The sequence below is a fragment of the Idiotropiscis lumnitzeri genome, chromosome 5 (assembly GCF_059441095.1).
Source record: "Idiotropiscis lumnitzeri isolate Australia: NSW breed Sydney's pygmy pipehorse chromosome 5, RoL_Ilum_1.0, whole genome shotgun sequence".
Lineage (NCBI taxonomy): Eukaryota > Metazoa > Chordata > Actinopteri > Syngnathiformes > Syngnathidae > Idiotropiscis > Idiotropiscis lumnitzeri.
The window spans coordinates 5,566,939-5,583,981 of NC_142395.1; the positions used below are offsets into that span (position 1 = coordinate 5,566,939).

Genomic DNA, 17,043 nt, shown 5'->3' on the forward strand with positions numbered 1-17,043 from the left:
GGAGACCGCCTGGGAATACCAGGTGCTGTAAGCTTTTGCACCGCAAAAAATAAATAAATAAAAATAACTTTGACAAATGTAAGCAAGTATGCGAGCTGCTTTTTTATAAATTTCCACATATTCGCCTGACAGGCTGAGAGCACAAAATGCCAACATTCGGCGTCCTCTGCCTTTGGGTGTTGCTACAGTCTCGCCGTGGACGACTCGCAAATGCGTGTGGCAATTTGCAAATGCGTGTCTGGAGACTTGACTGTGGCTCCGGAGCCACACATTGACCAAAAGGGTACCCTCGGAGTCTACAGGTGTAGCAGACATATGACCCGATGCAGTCCGGTTGGGTTGGTGCAGTGAGTGTTTACTAAATAAAAAGTTAATGAATCAATTTTAAAAAATGGTGTTTACTGAATGCAATAAAGGGAAGTATAGTTAATGTGGCAATTAGCAGGTGTGGAGAAGCTTCATTCATTTTTTTTAGCTTCACTGGTTATATCATTGGTTCTTATTTTATTAGTTCCACTTTATTCTTCCATTTATTCCAATTTAATTTAAATAATGTCAAATAAATGGTACATGACCATGGGTGGATAGCAGTGAACGCCCCCCCAAGTTATTGGTGTATATATTGGTGGTACGGGGCTGGTATAATATTAGTGCCCCCATGTGGTCCGAATGTGTAGCTACGGAGCCACACACGTCTCCTGACACGCATTTGCAAATCAGCACACGCATTTGCGAGTCGTCCGCGGCAGGACTGTAGCAAACGTCACCTGTAAGAACACAGCCAATCAAAAGGTCCCGTTTTTACAGGTCGCCCATCTACGGATTTTTGTCCGCATTTAACCATGTGTATGTGCCAACAAATCATTGTACACATTTGCTGATATTTGTCATATATCTGTGACTTCAATCATGCATTGTAGATTGTTGTGACACATTTGTGACTGTGGTTATAGTTTCAGATTCTAGTTACGTATTTTTGGATTGAAGTATTTGCCACAATAAAGACCACATGTATAAAATGCAAAATTTTGGAGGGAATTCTCGCTTACGGCCATACTACCCTGAGAACGCCCGATCTCGTCCGATCTCGGAAGCTAAGCAGGGTCGGGCCTGGTTAGTACTTGGATGGGAGACCGCCTGGGAATACCAGGTGCTGTAAGCTTTTGCACCGCAAAAAATAAATAAATAAAAATAACTTTGACAAATGTAAGCAAGTATGCGAGCTGCTTTTTTATAAATTTCCACATATTCGCCTGACAGGCTGAGAGCACAAAATGCCAACATTCAGCGTCCTCTGCCTTTGGGTGTTGCTACAGTCTCGCCGTGGACGACTCGCAAATGCGTGTGGCAATTTGCAAATGCGTGTCTGGAGACTTGACTGTGGCTCCGGAGCCACACATTGACCAAAAGGGTACCCTCGGAGTCTACAGGTGTAGCAGACATATGACCCGATGCAGTCCGGTTGGGTTGGTGCAGTGAGTGTTTACTAAATAAAAAGTTAATGAATCAATTTTAAAAAATGGTGTTTACTGAATGCAATAAAGGGAAGTATAGTTAATGTCGCAATTAGCAGGTGTGGAGAAGCTTCATTCATTTTTTTAGCTTCACTGGTTATATCATTGGTTCTTATTTTATTAGTTCCACTTTATTCTTCCATTTATTCCAATTTAATTTAAATAATGTCAAATAAATGGTACATGACCATGGGTGGATAGCAGTGAACGCCCCCCCAAGTTATTGGTGTATATATTGGTGGTACGGGGCTGGTATAATATTAGTGCCCCCATGTGGTCCGAATGTGTAGCTACGGAGCCACACACGTCTCCTGACACGCATTTGCAAATCAGCACACGCATTTGCGAGTCGTCCGCGGCAGGACTGTAGCAAACGTCACCTGTAAGAACACAGCCAATCAAAAGGTCCCGTTTTTACAGGTCGCCCATCTACGGATTTTTGTCCGCATTTAACCATGTGTATGTGCCAACAAATCATTGTACACATTTGCTGATATTTGTCATATATCTGTGACTTCAATCATGCATTGTAGATTGTTGTGACACATTTGTGACTGTGGTTATAGTTTCAGATTCTTGTTACGTATTTTTGGATTGAAGTATTTGCCACAATAAAGACCACATGTATAAAATGCAAAATGTTGGAGGGAATTCTCGCTTACGGCCATACTACCCTGAGAACGCCCGATCTCGTCCGATCTCGGAAGCTAAGCAGGGTCGGGCCTGGTTAGTACTTGGATGGGAGACCGCCTGGGAATACCAGGTGCTGTAAGCTTTTGCACCGCAAAAAATAAATAAATAAAATAACTTTGACAAATGTAAGCAAGTATGCGAGCTGCTTTTTTATAAATTTCCACATATTCGCCTGACAGGCTGAGAGCACAAAATGCCAACATTCGGCGTCCTCTGCCTTTGGGTGTTGCTACAGTCTCGCCGTGGACGACTCGCAAATGCGTGTGGCAATTTGCAAATGCGTGTCTGGAGACTTGACTGTGGCTCCGGAGCCACACATTGACCAAAAGGGTACCCTCGGAGTCTACAGGTGTAGCAGACATATGACCCGATGCAGTCCGGTTGGGTTGGTGCAGTGAGTGTTTACTAAATAAAAAGTTAATGAATCAATTTTAAAAAATGGTGTTTACTGAATGCAATAAAGGGAAGTATAGTTAATGTGGCAATTAGCAGGTGTGGAGAAGCTTCATTCATTTTTTTTAGCTTCACTGGTTATATCATTGGTTCTTATTTTATTAGTTCCACTTTATTCTTCCATTTATTCCAATTTAATTTAAATAATGTCAAATAAATGGTACATGACCATGGGTGGATAGCAGTGAACGCCCCCCCAAGTTATTGGTGTATATATTGGTGGTACGGGGCTGGTATAATATTAGTGCCCCCATGTGGTCCGAATGTGTAGCTACGGAGCCACACACGTCTCCTGACACGCATTTGCAAATCAGCACACGCATTTGCGAGTCGTCCGCGGCAGGACTGTAGCAAACGTCACCTGTAAGAACACAGCCAATCAAAAGGTCCCGTTTTTACAGGTCGCCATCTACGGATTTTTGTCCGCATTTAACCATGTGTATGTGCCAACAAATCATTGTACACATTTGCTGATATTTGTCATATATCTGTGACTTCAATCATGCATTGTAGATTGTTGTGACACATTTGTGACTGTGGTTATAGTTTCAGATTCTAGTTACGTATTTTTGGATTGAAGTATTTGCCACAATAAAGACCACATGTATAAAATGCAAAATTTTGGAGGGAATTCTCGCTTACGGCCATACTACCCTGAGAACGCCCGATCTCGTCCGATCTCGGAAGCTAAGCAGGGTCGGGCCTGGTTAGTACTTGGATGGGAGACCGCCTGGGAATACCAGGTGCTGTAAGCTTTTGCACCGCAAAAAATAAATAAATAAAAATAACTTTGACAATGTAAGCAAGTATGCGAGCTGCTTTTTTATAAATTTCCACATATTCGCCTGACAGGCTGAGAGCACAAAATGCCAACATTCAGCGTCCTCTGCCTTTGGGTGTTGCTACAGTCTCGCCGTGGACGACTCGCAAATGCGTGTGGCAATTTGCAAATGCGTGTCTGGAGACTTGACTGTGGCTCCGGAGCCACACATTGACCAAAAGGGTACCCTCGGAGTCTACAGGTGTAGCAGACATATGACCCGATGCAGTCCGGTTGGGTTGGTGCAGTGAGTGTTTACTAAATAAAAAGTTAATGAATCAATTTTAAAAAATGGTGTTTACTGAATGCAATAAAGGGAAGTATAGTTAATGTCGCAATTAGCAGGTGTGGAGAAGCTTCATTCATTTTTTTTAGCTTCACTGGTTATATCATTGGTTCTTATTTTATTAGTTCCACTTTATTCTTCCATTTATTCCAATTTAATTTAAATAATGTCAAATAAATGGTACATGACCATGGGTGGATAGCAGTGAACGCCCCCCCAAGTTATTGGTGTATATATTGGTGGTACGGGGCTGGTATAATATTAGTGCCCCCATGTGGTCCGAATGTGTAGCTACGGAGCCACACACGTCTCCTGACACGCATTTGCAAATCAGCACACGCATTTGCGAGTCGTCCGCGGCAGGACTGTAGCAAACGTCACCTGTAAGAACACAGCCAATCAAAAGGTCCCGTTTTTACAGGTCGCCCATCTACGGATTTTTGTCCGCATTTAACCATGTGTATGTGCCAACAAATCATTGTACACATTTGCTGATATTTGTCATATATCTGTGACTTCAATCATGCATTGTAGATTGTTGTGACACATTTGTGACTGTGGTTATAGTTTCAGATTCTAGTTACGTATTTTTGGATTGAAGTATTTGCCACAATAAAGACCACATGTATAAAATGCAAAATTTTGGAGGGAATTCTCGCTTACGGCCATACTACCCTGAGAACGCCCGATCTCGTCCGATCTCGGAAGCTAAGCAGGGTCGGGCCTGGTTAGTACTTGGATGGGAGACCGCCTGGGAATACCAGGTGCTGTAAGCTTTTGCACCGCAAAAAATAAATAAATAAAAATAACTTTGACAAATGTAAGCAAGTATGCGAGCTGCTTTTTTATAAATTTCCACATATTCGCCTGACAGGCTGAGAGCACAAAATGCCAACATTCAGCGTCCTCTGCCTTTGGGTGTTGCTACAGTCTCGCCGTGGACGACTCGCAAATGCGTGTGGCAATTTGCAAATGCGTGTCTGGAGACTTGACTGTGGCTCCGGAGCCACACATTGACCAAAAGGGTACCCTCGGAGTCTACAGGTGTAGCAGACATATGACCCGATGCAGTCCGGTTGGGTTGGTGCAGTGAGTGTTTACTAAATAAAAAGTTAATGAATCAATTTTAAAAAATGGTGTTTACTGAATGCAATAAAGGGAAGTATAGTTAATGTCGCAATTAGCAGGTGTGGAGAAGCTTCATTCATTTTTTTTAGCTTCACTGGTTATATCATTGGTTCTTATTTTATTAGTTCCACTTTATTCTTCCATTTATTCCAATTTAATTTAAATAATGTCAAATAAATGGTACATGACCATGGGTGGATAGCAGTGAACGCCCCCCCAAGTTATTGGTGTATATATTGGTGGTACGGGGCTGGTATAATATTAGTGCCCCCATGTGGTCCGAATGTGTAGCTACGGAGCCACACACGTCTCCTGACACGCATTTGCAAATCAGCACACGCATTTGCGAGTCGTCCGCGGCAGGACTGTAGCAAACGTCACCTGTAAGAACACAGCCAATCAAAAGGTCCCGTTTTTACAGGTCGCCCATCTACGGATTTTTGTCCGCATTTAACCATGTGTATGTGCCAACAAATCATTGTACACATTTGCTGATATTTGTCATATATCTGTGACTTCAATCATGCATTGTAGATTGTTGTGACACATTTGTGACTGTGGTTATAGTTTCAGATTCTTGTTACGTATTTTTGGATTGAAGTATTTGCCACAATAAAGACCACATGTATAAAATGCAAAATGTTGGAGGGAATTCTCGCTTACGGCCATACTACCCTGAGAACGCCCGATCTCGTCCGATCTCGGAAGCTAAGCAGGGTCGGGCCTGGTTAGTACTTGGATGGGAGACCGCCTGGGAATACCAGGTGCTGTAAGCTTTTGCACCGCAAAAAATAAATAAATAAAAATAACTTTGACAAATGTAAGCAAGTATGCGAGCTGCTTTTTTATAAATTTCCACATATTCGCCTGACAGGCTGAGAGCACAAAATGCCAACATTCGGCGTCCTCTGCCTTTGGGTGTTGCTACAGTCTCGCCGTGGACGACTCGCAAATGCGTGTGGCAATTTGCAAATGCGTGTCTGGAGACTTGACTGTGGCTCCGGAGCCACACATTGACCAAAAGGGTACCCTCGGAGTCTACAGGTGTAGCAGACATATGACCCGATGCAGTCCGGTTGGGTTGGTGCAGTGAGTGTTTACTAAATAAAAAGTTAATGAATCAATTTTAAAAAATGGTGTTTACTGAATGCAATAAAGGGAAGTATAGTTAATGTGGCAATTAGCAGGTGTGGAGAAGCTTCATTCATTTTTTTTAGCTTCACTGGTTATATCATTGGTTCTTATTTTATTAGTTCCACTTTATTCTTCCATTTATTCCAATTTAATTTAAATAATGTCAAATAAATGGTACATGACCATGGGTGGATAGCAGTGAACGCCCCCCCAAGTTATTGGTGTATATATTGGTGGTACGGGGCTGGTATAATATTAGTGCCCCCATGTGGTCCGAATGTGTAGCTACGGAGCCACACACGTCTCCTGACACGCATTTGCAAATCAGCACACGCATTTGCGAGTCGTCCGCGGCAGGACTGTAGCAAACGTCACCTGTAAGAACACAGCCAATCAAAAGGTCCCGTTTTTACAGGTCGCCCATCTACGGATTTTTGTCCGCATTTAACCATGTGTATGTGCCAACAAATCATTGTACACATTTGCTGATATTTGTCATATATCTGTGACTTCAATCATGCATTGTAGATTGTTGTGACACATTTGTGACTGTGGTTATAGTTTCAGATTCTAGTTACGTATTTTTGGATTGAAGTATTTGCCACAATAAAGACCACATGTATAAAATGCAAAATTTTGGAGGGAATTCTCGCTTACGGCCATACTACCCTGAGAACGCCCGATCTCGTCCGATCTCGGAAGCTAAGCAGGGTCGGGCCTGGTTAGTACTTGGATGGGAGACCGCCTGGGAATACCAGGTGCTGTAAGCTTTTGCACCGCAAAAAATAAATAAATAAAAATAACTTTGACAAATGTAAGCAAGTATGCGAGCTGCTTTTTTATAAATTTCCACATATTCGCCTGACAGGCTGAGAGCACAAAATGCCAACATTCGGCGTCCTCTGCCTTTGGGTGTTGCTACAGTCTCGCCGTGGACGACTCGCAAATGCGTGTGGCAATTTGCAAATGCGTGTCTGGAGACTTGACTGTGGCTCCGGAGCCACACATTGACCAAAAGGGTACCCTCGGAGTCTACAGGTGTAGCAGACATATGACCCGATGCAGTCCGGTTGGGTTGGTGCAGTGAGTGTTTACTAAATAAAAAGTTAATGAATCAATTTTAAAAAATGGTGTTTACTGAATGCAATAAAGGGAAGTATAGTTAATGTGGCAATTAGCAGGTGTGGAGAAGCTTCATTCATTTTTTTTAGCTTCACTGGTTATATCATTGGTTCTTATTTTATTAGTTCCACTTTATTCTTCCATTTATTCCAATTTAATTTAAATAATGTCAAATAAATGGTACATGACCATGGGTGGATAGCAGTGAACGCCCCCCCAAGTTATTGGTGTATATATTGGTGGTACGGGGCTGGTATAATATTAGTGCCCCCATGTGGTCCGAATGTGTAGCTACGGAGCCACACACGTCTCCTGACACGCATTTGCAAATCAGCACACGCATTTGCGAGTCGTCCGCGGCAGGACTGTAGCAAACGTCACCTGTAAGAACACAGCCAATCAAAAGGTCCCGTTTTTACAGGTCGCCCATCTACGGATTTTTGTCCGCATTTAACCATGTGTATGTGCCAACAAATCATTGTACACATTTGCTGATATTTGTCATATATCTGTGACTTCAATCATGCATTGTAGATTGTTGTGACACATTTGTGACTGTGGTTATAGTTTCAGATTCTAGTTACGTATTTTTGGATTGAAGTATTTGCCACAATAAAGACCACATGTATAAAATGCAAAATTTTGGAGGGAATTCTCGCTTACGGCCATACTACCCTGAGAACGCCCGATCTCGTCCGATCTCGGAAGCTAAGCAGGGTCGGGCCTGGTTAGTACTTGGATGGGAGACCGCCTGGGAATACCAGGTGCTGTAAGCTTTTGCACCGCAAAAAATAAATAAATAAAAATAACTTTGACAAATGTAAGCAAGTATGCGAGCTGCTTTTTTATAAATTTCCACATATTCGCCTGACAGGCTGAGAGCACAAAATGCCAACATTCGGCGTCCTCTGCCTTTGGGTGTTGCTACAGTCTCGCCGTGGACGACTCGCAAATGCGTGTGGCAATTTGCAAATGCGTGTCTGGAGACTTGACTGTGGCTCCGGAGCCACACATTGACCAAAAGGGTACCCTCGGAGTCTACAGGTGTAGCAGACATATGACCCGATGCAGTCCGGTTGGGTTGGTGCAGTGAGTGTTTACTAAATAAAAAGTTAATGAATCAATTTTAAAAAATGGTGTTTACTGAATGCAATAAAGGGAAGTATAGTTAATGTCGCAATTAGCAGGTGTGGAGAAGCTTCATTCATTTTTTTTAGCTTCACTGGTTATATCATTGGTTCTTATTTTATTAGTTCCACTTTATTCTTCCATTTATTCCAATTTAATTTAAATAATGTCAAATAAATGGTACATGACCATGGGTGGATAGCAGTGAACGCCCCCCCAAGTTATTGGTGTATATATTGGTGGTACGGGGCTGGTATAATATTAGTGCCCCCATGTGGTCCGAATGTGTAGCTACGGAGCCACACACGTCTCCTGACACGCATTTGCAAATCAGCACACGCATTTGCGAGTCGTCCGCGGCAGGACTGTAGCAAACGTCACCTGTAAGAACACAGCCAATCAAAAGGTCCCGTTTTTACAGGTCGCCCATCTACGGATTTTTGTCCGCATTTAACCATGTGTATGTGCCAACAAATCATTGTACACATTTGCTGATATTTGTCATATATCTGTGACTTCAATCATGCATTGTAGATTGTTGTGACACATTTGTGACTGTGGTTATAGTTTCAGATTCTTGTTACGTATTTTTGGATTGAAGTATTTGCCACAATAAAGACCACATGTATAAAATGCAAAATGTTGGAGGGAATTCTCGCTTACGGCCATACTACCCTGAGAACGCCCGATCTCGTCCGATCTCGGAAGCTAAGCAGGGTCGGGCCTGGTTAGTACTTGGATGGGAGACCGCCTGGGAATACCAGGTGCTGTAAGCTTTTGCACCGCAAAAAATAAATAAATAAAAATAACTTTGACAAATGTAAGCAAGTATGCGAGCTGCTTTTTTATAAATTTCCACATATTCGCCTGACAGGCTGAGAGCACAAAATGCCAACATTCGGCGTCCTCTGCCTTTGGGTGTTGCTACAGTCTCGCCGTGGACGACTCGCAAATGCGTGTGGCAATTTGCAAATGCGTGTCTGGAGACTTGACTGTGGCTCCGGAGCCACACATTGACCAAAAGGGTACCCTCGGAGTCTACAGGTGTAGCAGACATATGACCCGATGCAGTCCGGTTGGGTTGGTGCAGTGAGTGTTTACTAAATAAAAAGTTAATGAATCAATTTTAAAAAATGGTGTTTACTGAATGCAATAAAGGGAAGTATAGTTAATGTGGCAATTAGCAGGTGTGGAGAAGCTTCATTCATTTTTTTTAGCTTCACTGGTTATATCATTGGTTCTTATTTTATTAGTTCCACTTTATTCTTCCATTTATTCCAATTTAATTTAAATAATGTCAAATAAATGGTACATGACCATGGGTGGATAGCAGTGAACGCCCCCCCAAGTTATTGGTGTATATATTGGTGGTACGGGGCTGGTATAATATTAGTGCCCCCATGTGGTCCGAATGTGTAGCTACGGAGCCACACACGTCTCCTGACACGCATTTGCAAATCAGCACACGCATTTGCGAGTCGTCCGCGGCAGGACTGTAGCAAACGTCACCTGTAAGAACACAGCCAATCAAAAGGTCCCGTTTTTACAGGTCGCCCATCTACGGATTTTTGTCCGCATTTAACCATGTGTATGTGCCAACAAATCATTGTACACATTTGCTGATATTTGTCATATATCTGTGACTTCAATCATGCATTGTAGATTGTTGTGACACATTTGTGACTGTGGTTATAGTTTCAGATTCTAGTTACGTATTTTTGGATTGAAGTATTTGCCACAATAAAGACCACATGTATAAAATGCAAAATTTTGGAGGGAATTCTCGCTTACGGCCATACTACCCTGAGAACGCCCGATCTCGTCCGATCTCGGAAGCTAAGCAGGGTCGGGCCTGGTTAGTACTTGGATGGGAGACCGCCTGGGAATACCAGGTGCTGTAAGCTTTTGCACCGCAAAAAATAAATAAATAAAAATAACTTTGACAAATGTAAGCAAGTATGCGAGCTGCTTTTTTATAAATTTCCACATATTCGCCTGACAGGCTGAGAGCACAAAATGCCAACATTCAGCGTCCTCTGCCTTTGGGTGTTGCTACAGTCTCGCCGTGGACGACTCGCAAATGCGTGTGGCAATTTGCAAATGCGTGTCTGGAGACTTGACTGTGGCTCCGGAGCCACACATTGACCAAAAGGGTACCCTCGGAGTCTACAGGTGTAGCAGACATATGACCCGATGCAGTCCGGTTGGGTTGGTGCAGTGAGTGTTTACTAAATAAAAAGTTAATGAATCAATTTTAAAAAATGGTGTTTACTGAATGCAATAAAGGGAAGTATAGTTAATGTCGCAATTAGCAGGTGTGGAGAAGCTTCATTCATTTTTTTTAGCTTCACTGGTTATATCATTGGTTCTTATTTTATTAGTTCCACTTTATTCTTCCATTTATTCCAATTTAATTTAAATAATGTCAAATAAATGGTACATGACCATGGGTGGATAGCAGTGAACGCCCCCCCAAGTTATTGGTGTATATATTGGTGGTACGGGGCTGGTATAATATTAGTGCCCCCATGTGGTCCGAATGTGTAGCTACGGAGCCACACACGTCTCCTGACACGCATTTGCAAATCAGCACACGCATTTGCGAGTCGTCCGCGGCAGGACTGTAGCAAACGTCACCTGTAAGAACACAGCCAATCAAAAGGTCCCGTTTTTACAGGTCGCCCATCTACGGATTTTTGTCCGCATTTAACCATGTGTATGTGCCAACAAATCATTGTACACATTTGCTGATATTTGTCATATATCTGTGACTTCAATCATGCATTGTAGATTGTTGTGACACATTTGTGACTGTGGTTATAGTTTCAGATTCTTGTTACGTATTTTTGGATTGAAGTATTTGCCACAATAAAGACCACATGTATAAAATGCAAAATTTTGGAGGGAATTCTCGCTTACGGCCATACTACCCTGAGAACGCCCGATCTCGTCCGATCTCGGAAGCTAAGCAGGGTCGGACCTGGTTAGTACTTGGATGGGAGACCGCCTGGGAATACCAGGTGCTGTAAGCTTTTGCACCGCAAAAAATAAATAAATAAAAATAACTTTGACAAATGTAAGCAAGTATGCGAGCTGCTTTTTTATAAATTTCCACATATTCGCCTGACAGGCTGAGAGCACAAAATGCCAACATTCAGCGTCCTCTGCCTTTGGGTGTTGCTACAGTCTCGCCGTGGACGACTCGCAAATGCGTGTGGCAATTTGCAAATGCGTGTCTGGAGACTTGACTGTGGCTCCGGAGCCACACATTGACCAAAAGGGTACCCTCGGAGTCTACAGGTGTAGCAGACATATGACCCGATGCAGTCCGGTTGGGTTGGTGCAGTGAGTGTTTACTAAATAAAAAGTTAATGAATCAATTTTAAAAAATGGTGTTTACTGAATGCAATAAAGGGAAGTATAGTTAATGTGGCAATTAGCAGGTGTGGAGAAGCTTCATTCATTTTTTTTAGCTTCACTGGTTATATCATTGGTTCTTATTTTATTAGTTCCACTTTATTCTTCCATTTATTCCAATTTAATTTAAATAATGTCAAATAAATGGTACATGACCATGGGTGGATAGCAGTGAACGCCCCCCCAAGTTATTGGTGTATATATTGGTGGTACGGGGCTGGTATAATATTAGTGCCCCCATGTGGTCCGAATGTGTAGCTACGGAGCCACACACGTCTCCTGACACGCATTTGCAAATCAGCACACGCATTTGCGAGTCGTCCGCGGCAGGACTGTAGCAAACGTCACCTGTAAGAACACAGCCAATCAAAAGGTCCCGTTTTTACAGGTCGCCCATCTACGGATTTTTGTCCGCATTTAACCATGTGTATGTGCCAACAAATCATTGTACACATTTGCTGATATTTGTCATATATCTGTGACTTCAATCATGCATTGTAGATTGTTGTGACACATTTGTGACTGTGGTTATAGTTTCAGATTCTAGTTACGTATTTTTGGATTGAAGTATTTGCCACAATAAAGACCACATGTATAAAATGCAAAATTTTGGAGGGAATTCTCGCTTACGGCCATACTACCCTGAGAACGCCCGATCTCGTCCGATCTCGGAAGCTAAGCAGGGTCGGGCCTGGTTAGTACTTGGATGGGAGACCGCCTGGGAATACCAGGTGCTGTAAGCTTTTGCACCGCAAAAAATAAATAAATAAAAATAACTTTGACAAATGTAAGCAAGTATGCGAGCTGCTTTTTTATAAATTTCCACATATTCGCCTGACAGGCTGAGAGCACAAAATGCCAACATTCAGCGTCCTCTGCCTTTGGGTGTTGCTACAGTCTCGCCGTGGACGACTCGCAAATGCGTGTGGCAATTTGCAAATGCGTGTCTGGAGACTTGACTGTGGCTCCGGAGCCACACATTGACCAAAAGGGTACCCTCGGAGTCTACAGGTGTAGCAGACATATGACCCGATGCAGTCCGGTTGGGTTGGTGCAGTGAGTGTTTACTAAATAAAAAGTTAATGAATCAATTTTAAAAAATGGTGTTTACTGAATGCAATAAAGGGAAGTATAGTTAATGTCGCAATTAGCAGGTGTGGAGAAGCTTCATTCATTTTTTTTAGCTTCACTGGTTATATCATTGGTTCTTATTTTATTAGTTCCACTTTATTCTTCCATTTATTCCAATTTAATTTAAATAATGTCAAATAAATGGTACATGACCATGGGTGGATAGCAGTGAACGCCCCCCCAAGTTATTGGTGTATATATTGGTGGTACGGGGCTGGTATAATATTAGTGCCCCCATGTGGTCCGAATGTGTAGCTACGGAGCCACACACGTCTCCTGACACGCATTTGCAAATCAGCACACGCATTTGCGAGTCGTCCGCGGCAGGACTGTAGCAAACGTCACCTGTAAGAACACAGCCAATCAAAAGGTCCCGTTTTTACAGGTCGCCCATCTACGGATTTTTGTCCGCATTTAACCATGTGTATGTGCCAACAAATCATTGTACACATTTGCTGATATTTGTCATATATCTGTGACTTCAATCATGCATTGTAGATTGTTGTGACACATTTGTGACTGTGGTTATAGTTTCAGATTCTTGTTACGTATTTTTGGATTGAAGTATTTGCCACAATAAAGACCACATGTATAAAATGCAAAATGTTGGAGGGAATTCTCGCTTACGGCCATACTACCCTGAGAACGCCCGATCTCGTCCGATCTCGGAAGCTAAGCAGGGTCGGGCCTGGTTAGTACTTGGATGGGAGACCGCCTGGGAATACCAGGTGCTGTAAGCTTTTGCACCGCAAAAAATAAATAAATAAAAATAACTTTGACAAATGTAAGCAAGTATGCGAGCTGCTTTTTTATAAATTTCCACATATTCGCCTGACAGGCTGAGAGCACAAAATGCCAACATTCGGCGTCCTCTGCCTTTGGGTGTTGCTACAGTCTCGCCGTGGACGACTCGCAAATGCGTGTGGCAATTTGCAAATGCGTGTCTGGAGACTTGACTGTGGCTCCGGAGCCACACATTGACCAAAAGGGTACCCTCGGAGTCTACAGGTGTAGCAGACATATGACCCGATGCAGTCCGGTTGGGTTGGTGCAGTGAGTGTTTACTAAATAAAAAGTTAATGAATCAATTTTAAAAAATGGTGTTTACTGAATGCAATAAAGGGAAGTATAGTTAATGTGGCAATTAGCAGGTGTGGAGAAGCTTCATTCATTTTTTTTAGCTTCACTGGTTATATCATTGGTTCTTATTTTATTAGTTCCACTTTATTCTTCCATTTATTCCAATTTAATTTAAATAATGTCAAATAAATGGTACATGACCATGGGTGGATAGCAGTGAACGCCCCCCCAAGTTATTGGTGTATATATTGGTGGTACGGGGCTGGTATAATATTAGTGCCCCCATGTGGTCCGAATGTGTAGCTACGGAGCCACACACGTCTCCTGACACGCATTTGCAAATCAGCACACGCATTTGCGAGTCGTCCGCGGCAGGACTGTAGCAAACGTCACCTGTAAGAACACAGCCAATCAAAAGGTCCCGTTTTTACAGGTCGCCCATCTACGGATTTTTGTCCGCATTTAACCATGTGTATGTGCCAACAAATCATTGTACACATTTGCTGATATTTGTCATATATCTGTGACTTCAATCATGCATTGTAGATTGTTGTGACACATTTGTGACTGTGGTTATAGTTTCAGATTCTAGTTACGTATTTTTGGATTGAAGTATTTGCCACAATAAAGACCACATGTATAAAATGCAAAATTTTGGAGGGAATTCTCGCTTACGGCCATACTACCCTGAGAACGCCCGATCTCGTCCGATCTCGGAAGCTAAGCAGGGTCGGGCCTGGTTAGTACTTGGATGGGAGACCGCCTGGGAATACCAGGTGCTGTAAGCTTTTGCACCGCAAAAAATAAATAAATAAAAATAACTTTGACAAATGTAAGCAAGTATGCGAGCTGCTTTTTTATAAATTTCCACATATTCGCCTGACAGGCTGAGAGCACAAAATGCCAACATTCAGCGTCCTCTGCCTTTGGGTGTTGCTACAGTCTCGCCGTGGACGACTCGCAAATGCGTGTGGCAATTTGCAAATGCGTGTCTGGAGACTTGACTGTGGCTCCGGAGCCACACATTGACCAAAAGGGTACCCTCGGAGTCTACAGGTGTAGCAGACATATGACCCGATGCAGTCCGGTTGGGTTGGTGCAGTGAGTGTTTACTAAATAAAAAGTTAATGAATCAATTTTAAAAAATGGTGTTTACTGAATGCAATAAAGGGAAGTATAGTTAATGTCGCAATTAGCAGGTGTGGAGAAGCTTCATTCATTTTTTTTAGCTTCACTGGTTATATCATTGGTTCTTATTTTATTAGTTCCACTTTATTCTTCCATTTATTCCAATTTAATTTAAATAATGTCAAATAAATGGTACATGACCATGGGTGGATAGCAGTGAACGCCCCCCCAAGTTATTGGTGTATATATTGGTGGTACGGGGCTGGTATAATATTAGTGCCCCCATGTGGTCCGAATGTGTAGCTACGGAGCCACACACGTCTCCTGACACGCATTTGCAAATCAGCACACGCATTTGCGAGTCGTCCGCGGCAGGACTGTAGCAAACGTCACCTGTAAGAACACAGCCAATCAAAAGGTCCCGTTTTTACAGGTCGCCCATCTACGGATTTTTGTCCGCATTTAACCATGTGTATGTGCCAACAAATCATTGTACACATTTGCTGATATTTGTCATATATCTGTGACTTCAATCATGCATTGTAGATTGTTGTGACACATTTGTGACTGTGGTTATAGTTTCAGATTCTTGTTACGTATTTTTGGATTGAAGTATTTGCCACAATAAAGACCACATGTATAAAATGCAAAATTTTGGAGGGAATTCTCGCTTACGGCCATACTACCCTGAGAACGCCCGATCTCGTCCGATCTCGGAAGCTAAGCAGGGTCGGGCCTGGTTAGTACTTGGATGGGAGACCGCCTGGGAATACCAGGTGCTGTAAGCTTTTGCACCGCAAAAAATAAATAAATAAAAATAACTTTGACAAATGTAAGCAAGTATGCGAGCTGCTTTTTTATAAATTTCCACATATTCGCCTGACAGGCTGAGAGCACAAAATGCCAACATTCAGCGTCCTCTGCCTTTGGGTGTTGCTACAGTCTCGCCGTGGACGACTCGCAAATGCGTGTGGCAATTTGCAAATGCGTGTCTGGAGACTTGACTGTGGCTCCGGAGCCACACATTGACCAAAAGGGTACCCTCGGAGTCTACAGGTGTAGCAGACATATGACCCGATGCAGTCCGGTTGGGTTGGTGCAGTGAGTGTTTACTAAATAAAAAGTTAATGAATCAATTTTAAAAAATGGTGTTTACTGAATGCAATAAAGGGAAGTATAGTTAATGTCGCAATTAGCAGGTGTGGAGAAGCTTCATTCATTTTTTTTAGCTTCACTGGTTATATCATTGGTTCTTATTTTATTAGTTCCACTTTATTCTTCCATTTATTCCAATTTAATTTAAATAATGTCAAATAAATGGTACATGACCATGGGTGGATAGCAGTGAACGCCCCCCCAAGTTATTGGTGTATATATTGGTGGTACGGGGCTGGTATAATATTAGTGCCCCCATGTGGTCCGAATGTGTAGCTACGGAGCCACACACGTCTCCTGACACGCATTTGCAAATCAGCACACGCATTTGCGAGTCGTCCGCGGCAGGACTGTAGCAAACGTCACCTGTAAGAACACAGCCAATCAAAAGGTCCCGTTTTTACAGGTCGCCCATCTACGGATTTTTGTCCGCATTTAACCATGTGTATGTGCCAACAAATCATTGTACACATTTGCTGATATTTGTCATATATCTGTGACTTCAATCATGCATTGTAGATTGTTGTGACACATTTGTGACTGTGGTTATAGTTTCAGATTCTTGTTACGTATTTTTGGATTGAAGTATTTGCCACAATAAAGACCACATGTATAAAATGCAAAATTTTGGAGGGAATTCTCGCTTACGGCCATACTACCCTGAGAACGCCCGATCTCGTCCGATCTCGGAAGCTAAGCAGGGTCGGACCTGGTTAGTACTTGGATGGGAGACCGCCTGGGAATACCAGGTGCTGTAAGCTTTTGCACCGCAAAAAATAAATAAATAAAAATAACTTTGACAAATGTAAGCAAGTATGCGAGCTGCTTTTTTATAAATTTCCACATATTCGCCT

The 17,043-nt window shown here is 42.6% G+C and overlaps 15 non-coding genes across 15 annotated transcripts; all 15 read left to right on the top strand.

Annotated features, from left to right (window-relative positions):
* Positions 1-1,043: 1,043 nt before the first annotated feature.
* On the top strand, positions 1,044-1,162 carry LOC148336464 (5S ribosomal RNA). Its single transcript, XR_015843864.1, has one exon. It is a non-coding gene; the product is annotated as a 5S ribosomal RNA (ribosomal RNA).
* Positions 1,163-2,170: 1,008 nt separating this feature from the next.
* LOC148336465 (5S ribosomal RNA) lies at positions 2,171-2,289 on the top strand. Its single transcript, XR_015843865.1, has one exon. It is a non-coding gene; the product is annotated as a 5S ribosomal RNA (ribosomal RNA).
* A 1,007-nt stretch (positions 2,290-3,296) lies between these two features.
* On the top strand, positions 3,297-3,415 carry LOC148336466 (5S ribosomal RNA). The gene has a single exon (XR_015843867.1). It is a non-coding gene; the product is annotated as a 5S ribosomal RNA (ribosomal RNA).
* Positions 3,416-4,423: 1,008 nt separating this feature from the next.
* Positions 4,424-4,542, top strand: LOC148336467 (5S ribosomal RNA). The gene has a single exon (XR_015843868.1). It is a non-coding gene; the product is annotated as a 5S ribosomal RNA (ribosomal RNA).
* A 1,009-nt stretch (positions 4,543-5,551) lies between these two features.
* LOC148336468 (5S ribosomal RNA) lies at positions 5,552-5,670 on the top strand. The gene has a single exon (XR_015843869.1). It is a non-coding gene; the product is annotated as a 5S ribosomal RNA (ribosomal RNA).
* A 1,009-nt stretch (positions 5,671-6,679) lies between these two features.
* LOC148336469 (5S ribosomal RNA) lies at positions 6,680-6,798 on the top strand. Its single transcript, XR_015843870.1, has one exon. It is a non-coding gene; the product is annotated as a 5S ribosomal RNA (ribosomal RNA).
* A 1,009-nt stretch (positions 6,799-7,807) lies between these two features.
* On the top strand, positions 7,808-7,926 carry LOC148336470 (5S ribosomal RNA). Its single transcript, XR_015843871.1, has one exon. It is a non-coding gene; the product is annotated as a 5S ribosomal RNA (ribosomal RNA).
* Positions 7,927-8,935: 1,009 nt separating this feature from the next.
* On the top strand, positions 8,936-9,054 carry LOC148336471 (5S ribosomal RNA). Its single transcript, XR_015843872.1, has one exon. It is a non-coding gene; the product is annotated as a 5S ribosomal RNA (ribosomal RNA).
* A 1,009-nt stretch (positions 9,055-10,063) lies between these two features.
* LOC148336472 (5S ribosomal RNA) lies at positions 10,064-10,182 on the top strand. The gene has a single exon (XR_015843873.1). It is a non-coding gene; the product is annotated as a 5S ribosomal RNA (ribosomal RNA).
* Positions 10,183-11,191: 1,009 nt separating this feature from the next.
* Positions 11,192-11,310, top strand: LOC148336473 (5S ribosomal RNA). Its single transcript, XR_015843430.1, has one exon. It is a non-coding gene; the product is annotated as a 5S ribosomal RNA (ribosomal RNA).
* Positions 11,311-12,319: 1,009 nt separating this feature from the next.
* LOC148336474 (5S ribosomal RNA) lies at positions 12,320-12,438 on the top strand. The gene has a single exon (XR_015843874.1). It is a non-coding gene; the product is annotated as a 5S ribosomal RNA (ribosomal RNA).
* Positions 12,439-13,447: 1,009 nt separating this feature from the next.
* Positions 13,448-13,566, top strand: LOC148336475 (5S ribosomal RNA). Its single transcript, XR_015843875.1, has one exon. It is a non-coding gene; the product is annotated as a 5S ribosomal RNA (ribosomal RNA).
* Positions 13,567-14,575: 1,009 nt separating this feature from the next.
* Positions 14,576-14,694, top strand: LOC148336476 (5S ribosomal RNA). Its single transcript, XR_015843876.1, has one exon. It is a non-coding gene; the product is annotated as a 5S ribosomal RNA (ribosomal RNA).
* A 1,009-nt stretch (positions 14,695-15,703) lies between these two features.
* LOC148336477 (5S ribosomal RNA) lies at positions 15,704-15,822 on the top strand. The gene has a single exon (XR_015843878.1). It is a non-coding gene; the product is annotated as a 5S ribosomal RNA (ribosomal RNA).
* Positions 15,823-16,831: 1,009 nt separating this feature from the next.
* LOC148336478 (5S ribosomal RNA) lies at positions 16,832-16,950 on the top strand. Its single transcript, XR_015843431.1, has one exon. It is a non-coding gene; the product is annotated as a 5S ribosomal RNA (ribosomal RNA).
* The last annotated feature ends 93 nt before the right edge of the window (positions 16,951-17,043 follow it).